The following is a 14744-nucleotide window of genomic DNA, read 5'->3' on the forward strand; positions in this document are numbered from 1 at the left end:
AAACAACAGGAGCCACAGAATAGTTTGACCATATAAAGATGTGGACGCTTATGAGGAAAGCAGATGTGAGGAATTACAAGCTATCACATTCACATTCCACAGTGCCTGAGTCCAAGTACAAAACACTGTCTTAACAAGGAGCCAGAGATTTATTGTCCTCCTGCTGTCAGACGTTAGTTGATGGGGGGATTTTGAAGGAGTCACATCTGATTGTACATATGAACACACTTATATAAACAAGCAAAATAATTTCACTCTTACTTCACCTCTTTCCATCTCTCACGCAGAAACACACATGCTGTTCCTGGAGCTCTGGGCTTTATCCTGTCAGAGCATTGAAGTTTTGTGAACACGGACATGATTTCTCTTTGCACTGACATCTCCACTGGGAGCAGCGACGGTTCTGGCATAGAGGATGGATGGAGAATGAAGGGGAGGGGGGTCTTTCCAGTTACAGCTGGTGGATGAGAAACAAATGAAAAGACAGGAAGCACAGATAAAGCTGAGTCGTGTGTCAGAAAACAGAAGCGGAGGGTTATTAGAGTGTGTGTTGAACACAGCAGCTCCATGAGGGATTAGGAGGCCGAGAAGCAGGAGCGATTTGCACCAGAGAGAACAGCTTACCGACTTTCTGCTTTCAAGGTAACTCAGCTTTCACTTCCAGACTCAGCATGCAAGCACACGCTGGCTCAAAGTGCCTCCTGCAAGATTAACAAGGAAGTTTGCTCATTGTGTGAAGAAAAGGAATAATATCTTCCACCAGAAGACGGAGCTGGAAAAGTTGAGTTTTTTTTCCTGATGAAAATGGGTTTGCGAGGTGAGGTTTTACATCATTCAGAGTTAGAGTCACTTTCCCCATGATGCGAGACTTCCTCTCTAATGACAAGGGTCTGTCTCTCAAGCTGTCCTCTAAGCCAGTCACTCTCCCACAGAGAGATGACCCTGTGAGAGAAGCTGAGTCAAAACAAGGCTTTAAAGTTTGTGATGCACCTTTCAACTACAGGCAATTCAAAGTGCTCTACATGAGGCAAAGAAATGCATTAGAGCAACGTGAAGACAATGAAGATGGAAATAAAATCCCTTAAATTAGAGTAAAATTAAATCAAATGTCATAAAAAAAACTACAAATTATAATCATCAAGGAATACAGCTACAGTGCAGTAAAAGGTTAGACCAAATTAAATAAAAGAACAAAAAGTACAAAAGGAGATTTGAGAGTGGCTAAAATTGGGAGATATTCACTGTCATCAGGATGTTAGCTCCATCTGTGCGCTACATAATAGCCACTGTAATGCTAAACGCAGCTTCACCATTGTTGGTTCAAACTCAAGGATACTGTTAAATGCTTCCTAAAAGGTTTATATTCTTTAAGTATGTCACAAAGGTATTTTGGCCTTGGATGTGATTTATAAACAAACAGCAGCACTTTAAAATGTATTAAAACTACATGGACACTGATGTAAAGATTTAAAGGTTAATTCCTGTTTATCACAACTTCCCCCAAAATGGTCTTCAGTCAGACAACTGCAGCACATTCATGTTCTTAAAGGAAAATCCCAGTGTACAGTATTAGAACTTTTCATCGTTTTGGACATCTTTTCCATTAGTTATGATGAAATTGTACTTACCAGTGTAATTGCAGAGATTTGGGAGCACAACCACATCACTACAATACAGTCCAACGGGGCAAGAAAGACAAGGCAACCTTACTGTATCTAGATTACCTAAACCACTTTATTTGAGAGGTAAAAAAGAAAGTGAACACAACCACAATGTCTGGAGCAATCCACAGGAGAACTATGTGCACATATAAAGCACAGTTGGACAATGTGGAACCAAGATGTTGGTCTGCAAAATGTGATGGATGTTTACAGTGGAACAACTTTACCGTTTGCCTTGGTTTGTGTAATCTGAAGGTATGGTTAAAACTTGGACTAGGACTAGGATCATCTAACTGTTTCTTGCTCCATCTGATTCCCATTTAGCGATTTCACTGTGTTCCCAGATCTTGCATAATGAGTTTAGTACTCTTATTACAGATAGGAATGATGGCCAAAACTATGAAAATATGACCCAAGTTTTACTTCACCAAAATTGACCTTTAAGAACAGCAGTAATGTGCTCGCTTCTCCTGATTTTTTATGAGAACGTTCTTAATAAGCTGCTGCTTTCTAATGATCTTTTCAGGAAGATTAGACCACTGCTCAAAGTACACCTTGCCTAATTTCGTATGGACATGAAACCTCTAATTCTTGCCATCATTAGATGTTCCATTTATTCCATCTATTTCTTTATTTTCATAACCAGCATCCATTGGAAAACTTGGCTGCCATTCGACACTGCTTTAGCCATTAGAGGTGATGTTATTTGTCCAGACTGCGGCCCCCCCCCCCCCCACCCCCACCCCCCCAACATCCCCCACTCCGGTCTGAGTGAGAAACAGAGAGAGACCCCATGTAGAGACAAAATAGACGAGGGTGTGGAAGAAGACTGGCGAGCCTGCGGTGACAGCAGGACGTTCCCACACACATACACAAACTGCAGCCCTCCGTGTCCCACTGATATCCCCAAAAACAGCAGGAACACCAGAGGGAGGGAGGGTCGGGTGGAGGGTGAGTTTTTCTAGGCTGGTCTCAGCTGTGCCTGGGGATAGTGAGACAGCAAAATCCAGGACACACATATAAACACACGCACACACACACACGCCACTAACTGTTATTAATACAGGTCATCAATTAGGCCTGACCTAGAAAGCCTGTCTGCACGAAGGCTATACAACAAGCTGAAACAGACCGATGAGCTCAAAACAGTCGGTCTAAAAGCCCGGATTAACTTGCATACATATAAACACACACATTGATATGACAAAATACATGCAGACTTAAAATTCCACTTAAAATAATCTTCTCAACCCTGAGACTGATTTATACACGCAGTAACATGCAGCGAGGCACTCACGCATCATACGACAAAAACACACACATATGGGAGGAGGGCCAAACCTGAAATTAGGCAACTAATTTAAAGTCTTTGATTTTGCTTTCTGTGCAGTTGTCAAAAGAATGTGAGACAATTGGTTCCAGCATGACTGTAACTTGTTTCTGTGACTCTGCAGGCACAACACTAGGAAGCTGGCAGACCATGTAAACAAAGCTAACCTGTAGAGAGTGATACACCTTCGCCTTTTTGTCTCTGTGCTTTTCTCTCCCTCATTTGGAGTGCAGGGAGTGACTGTCAGAGTCCTAGGTGCCACGTTGAGTGCATTAGCAGAAGAGGAGGGGGTGGTTGTTGAGGCAGAAAGATGCTCTGAAGGTGAGGAGGGTGAAAGTTTTCCTCCTGTGCCAGGCATGTGCTCTCAGTTAGCAAGCAAGGACATGCCAGGGGCAAGCAGCCGCATTTGGCTCTGTTCCCTGCGCCCATACCCTTTGCTTTCATTCATGGTCTTGTCTTAAGAGCTTTTTCCTCCTCCATTGTCACACAAGGCCTATCTAAAGGGTTTATGCCTCTGACTTGTGCTAAGCATCAGGGGTGACAGAGCCAGACCTCTTCACAAATCCTAAAACCCTCTGCAAATGCTATTTCTCCTTCCTCGTTGCTCTCTGTCTATATTATTGTTTTTTACCCCCTCCTCCCTGTCTCCTTCCCCCTTGTCCCCTCCCTCTTCACTCTCTGCTCTCTTCATCTCTTAATGCCTCTATCTCCTCTACGCTTTGACTGTGACAGTGGAGTGCAGGCGTGCTCTAATCTAAGCCAGATGAGCTACAAAAACACAGGCTTCCTCCGCCGGTTGCTTTCTCCATTAACCAAGAGGCCCATCATTTCTCTCTACAATCACAGGGCAGCCTTCTGAGGTTTACCAGCACGTCTGCATATGCACTAAAGCAGACGAGCCAGTAAAACTCCTATATGAGTGATTTATAATGACACTTTGCTGCTGCCATCTTCTATCTGCTAACCGCAGACTATTGGGCAGTGGCTCAGAGCCAGACTCATGGCACCTGTTGAGATTACTGCAGTGTCAAAGCTGTTTTATATAATGTTGTCTTTTTTATGGATAGGTTTGGACTTCCAACATATTTAAGAACCTGAAGGTACTTTTTCAGATCATATGGGCACTGTGTTGCATGTAAATGTGGCTCCCATTCAGTCTGAGTGTACAGTCGCCACCAGGGTTGAGCTGAGGCTTCATCTTCCACTCTGTCATGGTGAGTTTGGGCTGAGGCTTTCATTTAGGAACGGCTGACTCTCGCTCACTGCTGAGGCAGAAGGACATCTCGTCCCTCTGGGGACGGTTGCCGTCCCGCCCTGTCACTTTCACTCTCATATCCACAGGCCAAGAAGCACATGGCAAACAAGCACAGACTGCAGTGAAACAGAGGATGGAAGAAGAGGAGAAGAAAGGGAAAAGATAAATAGGGCAGTAGACAGAACGATGGAGATAGCTGAGACTCAATATTTATCAGACTTCAAGGAATAGTTTGACATGTTGGGAAACACGCTTATTCACTTTCTTGCTGAGTTAAATTAGAAGATCAATACCACTTTAATATTAGGCTGCAGCAGCCAGTTAGCCTAGCTTAGCGTAAAGACTGGAAACAGGGGGAGACAGTTAGCCTAGCTTGGTGCAAAGGTTATACAATCCACCCACTCCAATCCACATTTCTAAAGCTCACTAATTAACACTTTATATCTTGTTTGTTTAGTCTGCAGAAAAACCAAAGTGTAAAAACAACACATTGTGGTTTCACTGAGGTTATTGGCTGAAAATGGAGCTAGGCTTGCTGGATCCTCCAGCTTAGCTGAGCTTAGTGGCTGCTGGCCTTCACTTCATATGTATCGTGCAGACATGAGAGGTATGATTTTTTTCATCCAACTCTCAACAACAAAGCTGTTCATATTTCCCAAAATGTCGAGTCCTTTAACTTATTTTAATTTAATGTTGCAGCACATTTGCACATTAAACACATTTTGATGGTCATCCTCGTGCCAAGGTTTCTGCCATGTGGGAAAATAAGGTCGCTGACAAATCAGAAACCGGATATTTCACCTGATTTTGTGGGAAACATAGTTTCCATTACTCTCTGGGGTAGGTGAGAAAAACTCTGTGAACTAACATCAGAAAAGGCAAGAGGTGAAAAGGAAGCTGTTACATCCACAATCATCCGCTGCTCACTGGTGTCATGTGCTGCATACCAAATCGAGCTTTTTCGATAGTCTCCCTTGTACCTTCTCCCTCACACTCTTTCTTCTCTCTCCTCCCTTGTGTTACTACCTTCATCCACCCACCTTCGGCTCACAGCAGAGGGTACAATAAGTGAAGATGGTGAGATTTAGATCGGCAAAGTTTAGGAAGTGAGTAAAAAAAAGATTTAAGAAGTGAGGAAATAAAGAAACCTCTCCTCCTCTAACTATTTATCATTTCCTTGTACCCTCCTGTGGCGACTCATCTCTTACAGGGCACATCTAAGATGCTAAGTTAATAACACCGGGAGGAGAGCATGGTGCAAAAGGAGAAAGGGTGCAGAGTCTCACAATAACACACTCTCTAGCGAGCCCCACATGAATCAAACTGACAAAGCCAATCTAGCGACAAATTCTCTCTTGCTGGCTGTAAACTGCTCGGTTCTCTGGATGGGTGGATACAAGAGTGCAGGCTGGGGAAATTGTAAGTTAAATTTAAAAAGTAAAATTCAGTAAGGTGTGCACACTCTACAACCTCACTTCTTATTCCCTGCGGTGGAGTTAATCATATCCTGGTTTATGGGACTAGTATTCTTCTCAGTGATACAGACTTTCACTTTTTGTGGTTACACATGTGTATCATAAAAAGCATGTCAGTGGAGATGGGAAAGGTCAGTAAAAGTCAAGTGAGTTCACTTATCCCTGCAGCTGCCTGTTGAGTATAAAACTAACCAGAACCACAAGCTAACCTCAAGAGGGTACAGTATACTCTATATATACTGCTCGCCTTCGCTGTCAAATTCTGCTGCCTGTAAAGGAACCAACACAACCATCAAGGCAGCGGGTTATCAGTATGTGAACAAAAAAATACCGAAATTCAATTTTTTTGGGAAACTATTAAGTCCAAACAAGAAAAAGAGTCTCTGAGCACAGTGAAATATTACCAGCACAAATATATAGAAGCGGTGAGATGGAAACAATCAAGTATGGGAAGAGATAAGGGTTTAAGCTCCATCCTCCAGCCAGAGCCCAGGTGCACCATGTCACACCCCCAGGCTGTGAGAGTCTCCATGCTGGGGAGATCTTTAATAGCCTCGAGATGGAAGCACACTATCCCCACTAGTCCATAAAAGACAGTGTTCCTCTGTCCCATCTCCTTCTGTCTGTCTGGTATGGGCTCATAAAAGACTTAACTGGTCTCACATGACCCCTCTGTTCACTCATGCTGTGATTGGCTAGATTCTCAAACACAGGGGGTGCAATTGGATGGTTTTAGACTGTTTTAGACTGTAAAGGACTAGGTGGCACACTGCCTCAGAGATGAGCTCATCTGTCCTGCAGTACAGTCAGTCTGTGGAGGCCCCTTAATTGGGTCTGAGCCATGGAAGACAAAGGTTACATTATTAAGAAATGTGCTCCACTGTCTCAAAGATCCTGAATCTGCTTTAACTGAATTATATTTGTCCACTTGCGGGGGAGCGACACACCGACATGTGATCACCATATAAATTTGCTATGATGAACATGTTCGTAAACAGTGGCCTATTTACACATTCAGCAGACACGGAGCAACAATAGCATTAATTTTGAGTAATGTTTTGGGCCACCTGGTGAATGTAAGTCCAGTATTCACTCCCATTTAAGCTCTGTTGGCTTGTAAAACCAAAACAATACACTGGAAGATGCTGAAACCCTGTAGATATGAGGGGAACTGCAGAGTCGGCTGATGATTCTTTGTGGGTTTGTCACTACAAGTATCCTCTTTAACATACATGTAGTCATTTGATCCATTGTTACCATGGAAAAATGTTGATTAGAGCATCTTCAACATTCAAAGGAAATATAGAATAGTGTGCTAAATATTATATATTGTCTGATAAGATGTGGCTTCTTTTTGGTGGTATGACACCATATATGTGGGGTTTACTGCATGGATAGTTCAAATAGTGGTGAGGTATGTTGTTAGTCATAGAAAAGTTCAGTGAAATAACTGCAGCATTATGTGAGGCAAACCTGGGGTTACCAATTTTAGAACAAGAAACTGGTTATAAATTCTGATTTGACCCAGTTTAGTTCACTTTGCAAAGACAGACACATCTGGTGGTGGATAGAAATAAAAACAAAAAGTGAGTAAACACACAAAAAGAAAAACCCTAAATTAATAAAAACAAGTACACATATCTATGATAAAATAGTGTTATGGTTCACCTTCTAGCTGTTTCCAGAGCTTTTGATTCTCATGGCCTATTTAGTGAATGGAACTTGTTCAGGTTGAAACAATATGATTTAAAACCCTGGAAAGAAGACAGATAAGACATGAACTCTCTTATTGTATTTGTCATAAAGAAGTAAATGTAATTTAATGGCAAGTGATGACACATATCAAATGTGAACTGTGAAAATGTGGTTGCAGAGTCTACAGCAGCGCAATGTGGACAGAAGCTGTGACATGTGGGGGACTTTTTCCTGGATGTTTGCTTGTGGTTTTGGAGGGTTTTTTTTGTTTTCCCACTGCTGGGGAAACTATGTTGTGACCAGAGTGCAAACGCAGCACCCTGGGATCCATCTCTCCATCCAACCTCAGCTGACCTCTCCCTGTTTGTCACAAAGCTGAGACTGCGGCCGCTGGACTAACATGGCTGAGGAAGTGTGTGGCCTGGGGGAGGCCATTAGCTCTGGCTTGGTTTTTTTTTTTTTTTTTTTTGCACTGAAACAGGATCACCTACACACACAGACACACTTCTGCTTAATAATGGCCACTTAAGTCTGGCTAAAAACACCTCCAGCCCCCCTTCCAGCTGTCCACAATCACAGTCTCAACTATTTCCTAAATAACTTCATTGCCCCCCCCCCCCCATATTTCTCCCTCTCACACACACAATCATTCACTCCCTCTTTACATACACACCCACAGGCATTCCAACACATTTGTTTCTGTTTCTGCATCTGGCCAATGTTTTACTCTTCCATCGATGTTTTTAAGTGCTCTTACGCCAAAAAAAGTAATTAGGCCACAGTTTATCTAAAAAACCACTCGCACAATAGTTGCATCTCCAGCTTTCTTTCTTATGAAAAGGATATGTACACATATGTCCTCCAACTGGCTGGATTAAGAGTTTCTTTCTTGGGTCAACAAAGCTAAAAAAAACCTTGGATGTTCTCCTCATGAACTCATCCTTAAGCTTATTGAGCTAAAACATCTGGGCCCCCTACTTTCTCTGCACAGCTTTCCACTGAGCACAGAGATGGGTTCTTCAGGATTTGGCTGGTGGGCAGTACACATACACTCACACACACACACACTCACACACACACACAGACGCCTAAGACTTACTGGAGCGCCCTGTTGAGTGACAGCACCTGAGAGGCTAGATGCACTGCTTATACTGTAGGCGTGAAAAACCAACAGCAGTGGCCCGTTTGTCATTACTCCTGTTAATATGGCTCAGCTGCCTGCCTGTCACATGGCGCCACCCGTACCCAAATCCCAAGGTGCTTTGTGTGTGTGTGTGTGTGTATGTGTGTGTGTGTGTGTATTTGTGCTCCTCCTGCTTAAAGCCCCTCAGGAAGAAGAGACAGGAGGTCTGTGCCAAAACGTGTGATGTTAAAGATATGACTCCACGACTGTGATCATTACAGAGTTTGGTGGAAAAGGCCAGATCCCCTGCTGTCTCTGTCCAGTGTAAACATGGATCCCTGTGTGAGGAAGAGGCAGACAGAGAGAAAACTAGAGAGAAACAGGAAAATATGAGACAAGGAAGGGGACTGAGAGAAAGGGACGGTGCAGACAGACACAGCAGGGGGCATGCTGTTCTCCGTAATAGACTGTCAATGAATCTCATTAACATGGCTTCTCTAATCAGCATCCGAGAATATTCTACTGAAGGCCATCCGCTCTGCTTCCCACCTCCTTCCTCTCATTCTGATTACACATATGCATATTTACCATTATGTTTTCCCCTCTTTTTTTTGTTAAAGGTGCATGATTTTAAGAAAATTAGATTTTTGAGAAAGTGGCTAATACGAGCTGCTCTCTCTATTATGTCTGGTAGCCTTCACAGTCAATCCTCACATGTGCAACACAGCAGGCTACCATGTTAAAGATATCCACTCTACCCTCATCACATCAGGAGAGGCTTGTTTTCAACCATTTCAGCCTCCCTCAACAAGCAGTGGAAATAAATGGGCACTCATGCTGAAAGCCTGTCTTTTCCAAATGATGGCTTACCAGATAAATACAGCCAAATTACTTCCAAACACTGCTCACAGTGAAACAAAAAAATTTTAGGTCTTTGATTTTTGCTTTGATTTTTTCAGATTTGTTGACACCACACTACTCGGGCTCGCTTGTGAAATCTTTTACATTTTTTTTTGTGATCTATGTGTGTGCAGCTGAAGAGCAAAAGGACGGCAGGATGTTTGCATTTTCAAAACAAAGTGCAGGTTTCCCCCTGAAAGTCGAGGACGAGCTACCAGGGACAAAGAAGTGTCAATGGTGTGTCGGGCACATGTGTCACTTGATAGCGCCTCAACAGGAAGCTGGCTGGTTGTAAAACAGGAAGGTCTGACCCTATGGGGGGGTGTTCCTCTTTTTTATTTGCCCTGCGCTTTTCCTTAATGAGAGCAGATGGTATCCAACGCAAACAAACCCTAGCTATTGTCCAGAGACATCAAAACAGTAATATTTGATTGTCCTCAGAGAGATTTGTATGGCATAAGATGAAATGGAGGAGATTAGGGGTTGGAAGGGAAGAGTCATGCCAGACACATTCCCAACACCACACATGCTCATTCTTTAATCATGATCAAGTCCTGCCAATATTGGGAAATCTGAATTCCAAAGGCTGCTAGGCATCAAATGGGACCAGCACAGCCTCCTCTATCTGTCTAACATCTGACAGAGTGACTAATAGGAGCATCTGAGGCTTCACTCCCAGAACCCCAAGTCTAAACACCCTCAAAACCGCCATTGACTCTGAGTCTCTTCCTCAACATTATATGCAACAGTTCTGACACACATCTTTAGGTGCAGACTGATTAACTATCCGTCCTCTAAAGTCCTCTCCCTTTCTCGACACTCTGCAGTAGCTCGAGGCGGTGTTCCCATCGTCCTATGCGCTCTCAGGGTGTGTTCCTGGCACTGAATGCGTAGATAGGATAAATAAATCACACACAGGCCCTCTGGAGAGCAGGGAAACTGACTGGAACGTGCTACAGGGAATAAAGAAGACATCTGGAGGAGGCGCTAGAGCCTTTCTGGTGAGGAGAAAATGACTTATAGAGAGACATCATGTTAGGAAACTGACTACTGTTGTTTAAGTTGAAAGAAAGCTTCTTATTGTGGGATGAAATGAACCACTGACCAGAAGGAGGGATCACATCTCTGTCAGCCAGCAAATGAGTCAACTCAGACGGCTTATGTTGTGTGATAGCACATGCTGCTAGCCATTTTGTAGAGGCCTCTGCATTTGTAGTCCATACACAACAGCAGCCATGAGAGCTGGAACAGTTGATCCAGTATCAACCCTGGTCCCAGTGGGTTAGTGAGCACATATCCTATTAAATACTGTAGCTGCTGTTGCATTCAGTAGAGCAGGGGGAGAAAACACACATGCACTAACCTCCATCTGCTGTGGTCAGCTCTGGCACGGAGTCAGCAAGACTCTCCAAATGGCAGAGATTACTTTGTGTGTTTGTGTGTTAATGTACATGAATGCACAAGAAATTGAGAGAAGAAAGAGAGACAGAAGGAGATAGATGGAGCAGGGAGGCGAAGAAAAAAAAAAAGAGTGAAGACGAAGCGAGAACAGCCATCCGCAACAAATGTGCTGCAAGGCTTTCGTATTGGGGTGACAGGTGCATTATCATAGGTTAATGAGAAGCCTAGTGCTGCCTTTAGCTGCAATCAGAGGAGCTCTGCCTCCACTACCAGCTCCATCAATCAGATCAGACATAAACTCCCACTCAAGCTCCAAGCACACACACTCACAAACACACAAAGGGATATACAGTATTGAAATAGCTCATTACAGCTTGTGGGGTACACTGAAACAACAATATTATGGCCACAATTTGGTACAAAAGATTACGGTGTGATACAGTATATGGACACAATGAGAGATAATTAGCACTTCAAGCACAGCCCACATGTGATCATCCAATGATGTTAACTACAGCTGGTACTGCAGTCAGACAGTGGTGGAATAAGTACTCAGATCCTTTACAGAGGCCCTGATAACATATTCTGTCAATCACATACTTATTATGAGTAACTGGATCCCACATATATACACAGTTTTCTACCAAGCGATTTTTCACCTTCTGTATTTGTGCTTTGTCTGTGCTCCTCTCACTAGTTTGAAGTCCAGCTATCAGACAATATGAAAAAATGTCTGATGATGAGATTGCTTGCTTTTGTTGCCATGGACACACCACTGTCTATCAAATCAGACCAAAACACACCCACGCAGTCCTCATAAAGCAGAGTTGAGAGCTTGAGGTTTTAATGGATAGGATGTAGGGATGTTTTTTCGAACTTCGTCTTTGTGTGATGCTTATTTAGTCATGAAGATCTTACAGAGGATGATTTAAGATTTAAAACCATTTTTTTAGGTACTTTGATAGAAGTAGTCATACAGTACCACACTATCCATCAAATGTAAAAGTTCTGTATTCATGTTAAGCTAACTAGCATGTTACCATCACTAGCAGCATGTGACTTTGCCTACCAAACAATCTCAAAAGCCACCAAACCACCGAAGCTTCCTGAGCTAGCTCATCTTAGCAAGCAACACAACACATTTTCTCTATGATATCAGCAGCTGATATCAGAATTAGCTACAAGTACAGTAAGAAAAACCAGTGAACGGTGGACACAAAATAAAAATAAGAATATGGGAGCACCGTATATAACATTCTCCTTAAAAACAACAACAGAAAAACAAACTGTAGGAATATTTGACTGTTTTTCATGCTTGATGCTATGAACAGTAAGTATTTAGGTGCAATATTCAGGCCTAATTATTACTGATGTATAAACAGTACTTTAATGTTGTAGCTTGTCAAAGTGGAGCTAATTCTAATTACCTGGTATACTGTTGTTTACTGTAGTTTAATATTTTAATAATGCATGAGATAATTATATGTTTTGGATGTAAAATCTTAATCTGCACTGTAGCTTATAAGTAACAAAAGCTGACAGATGTAGTTACAATAAATACAATATATTCCTCTGAAATATAGTGGATTCAAAGTTTTAAAGAAATGGAAGTACCTCAAAATTGTGGCCTACTTAAATAAATATTGTATACTAACTTACTTTCCACCACTGGAAAATATTTGAAAGCTGCTGCTTCTGAGGTGTGAATATGTAAGAAAGGCTGATAAGTGTAGTTGGCACTCAGCTATAGTTTTTTTCTCTTTCAGTCCACACTTGGCGCCAAGTGTCTCTCTCTCACCTCCATCTCACCGGACTGGAGAGGAAACAGTGTACAACACTCATATTGCTGATGTTCACCAGTGTTTGGCGAGGCAGTGGAGCTGTGCCAGAGTGATTTCAGAGGTCTTTACTCTCCGCAGGCCAAAGAGGCCACATGGAGAGGAGAGCTTGCCCTTATCACACTGGATTAGCCTGCGAGAGGGAGGAGAGAGTGAGGTATAAAGAGGAAGAGAGAAAGGAAGGTGGCTCTGTGTGTGAGTCAGTGTATCATTCTCCGCCGGTGCTGGATTCTACAAGCCGCTGGGCAGGAAATGAGACGGAGGACACCCACTGACCTGCAGCCACTTGCCGCCTCTCAGCCTATCACAGAAACAATTTAAACAGCTAATGGAACAAGGCTGATCCTCTTTCCATCTCATACGGGGGCACTGTGACTCATACTGCTCATTTCTGAGTAGAGCTCCTCAGGCTTAAAAGTAATCTACACCAGACAGGAGGACAGACCCGGCTAGTTATGTTATTATACATATCTATCAGACGGATATGTGTAAGCAACTGAGAGCACACTGTTTATTTATGTATGATCCCTGAAAGAGATTCAAAACAGGAAAGCCAGTGTAGGGTGTGTGCAGGAGGAAGGGACCAGGCAGGCAGGTCAGTCTGCAGGTGCAGGTGGGGTCCAGTTTGGGGGGACTTAGGGGGCATGTGTGGATGCTGCCTCAACATGTCAATGACACAGTGTGAACAGGATGCAGAGAGGAAGAGCACAGCGGATCCCCAGCGAGCCCTCCACCATCATCCGTGTTGGATGAGCACCAATGGAGCAGAGAGCTAACTAAAAAAACACTCATTGAAAGGAAGCCAAACAGTTGCAGAGCATAGCATATGGTAAACATACTTCTTATTTGCTTACATGAGCTCTATGCAATTAAATTGAATGTATTCCTCACAACGGCACCATTAGAATAGTTGTATCTGCCTCGAGGTACCATCACACACATATACACTCACGGGAGAGGTGCTTCTCAAATCCAGCATATTCTTTTAAATCACTCCAGGTTACTCGGTGCTTTGTGAACACGTGGACTTGACATTTTCATTATTCATCCTTTTATTTCATTCTGTCTCAGTGGGATCATCATCTGTCCCACTTCCTCTTCCCTGGACTCACTGACTGACAGTTAAGTGGAAAAAACAGAGGAAGCTTTCCTTCCTCATTGTGTTTGGCCTGGACTCTGTGTGTGTGTGTGTGTGTGTGTGTGTGTGTGTGTGTGTGTGTGTGTGTGTGTGTTTGTGTGTGTGTTTGTGTGTGATCTGACGAATCCAGCAGCAGCAAATTATCCTGGCTATAGCTTTCCTCAGCCCACATTCATACATCATAAGAAGCATATCCACATGTGCACTAGGACTGCAACTACTTTTTCAATTATCAGTTAATCTGTTGATTCATTTCTTGAGGAATCCATTAATTCTTCAGCGTACGAAATGTCAGAAAATGGAAAAAAAAAAAGAACCATAATAATTTCCCAGTCGTCTTCAGATTGCTTGTTTTATCCCACAAAAATTCAAAGATATTCACTTTATATGGACAAAGCAGCAAATCTTCAGCTCCGAGGAAACGTTTGATCAAACGTCAGAATTGTTGTTGTTGATTAATTTTCTGTCTAATCGACTGTTTCAGCAATAATCTGCACACTTTTACCTGGTGGAACAATGATGCCATTAGAATGGAGCTGATTTATCCGGATATCCAGATCTAAGTTGCACTGCATTACACCTATAGTATAAAAAAGACAAATTAGTAAGATATATTGAATATAATCAAATGGAACATTCCTGAACCACTTTTCTTTGTCACCTCAATTACAAAAATATTTCTGTAAAACCTTTTTTTTGCAGATTTCTGAAAATGTGTTTAAGGGTCATATTTTAAGTTTTCTTGTATATTTTTTGTTTGATTACTTGACAATGACATCAGTATGTAATTAGTTCTGTCCCTACAGGATAGAAACCTTGTCCTCTATTATGTTGACTACTTTATTCAGTCCAATAAAGTTTTGGGAACTTTAATCTACTTTGTTCTATTTTTTCCTCCCCTCATGTAGCCTACAGCTGTTGTTTGTGA

The sequence above is a fragment of the Thunnus albacares genome, chromosome 7, assembly GCF_914725855.1.
Source record: "Thunnus albacares chromosome 7, fThuAlb1.1, whole genome shotgun sequence".
NCBI lineage: Eukaryota > Metazoa > Chordata > Actinopteri > Scombriformes > Scombridae > Thunnus > Thunnus albacares.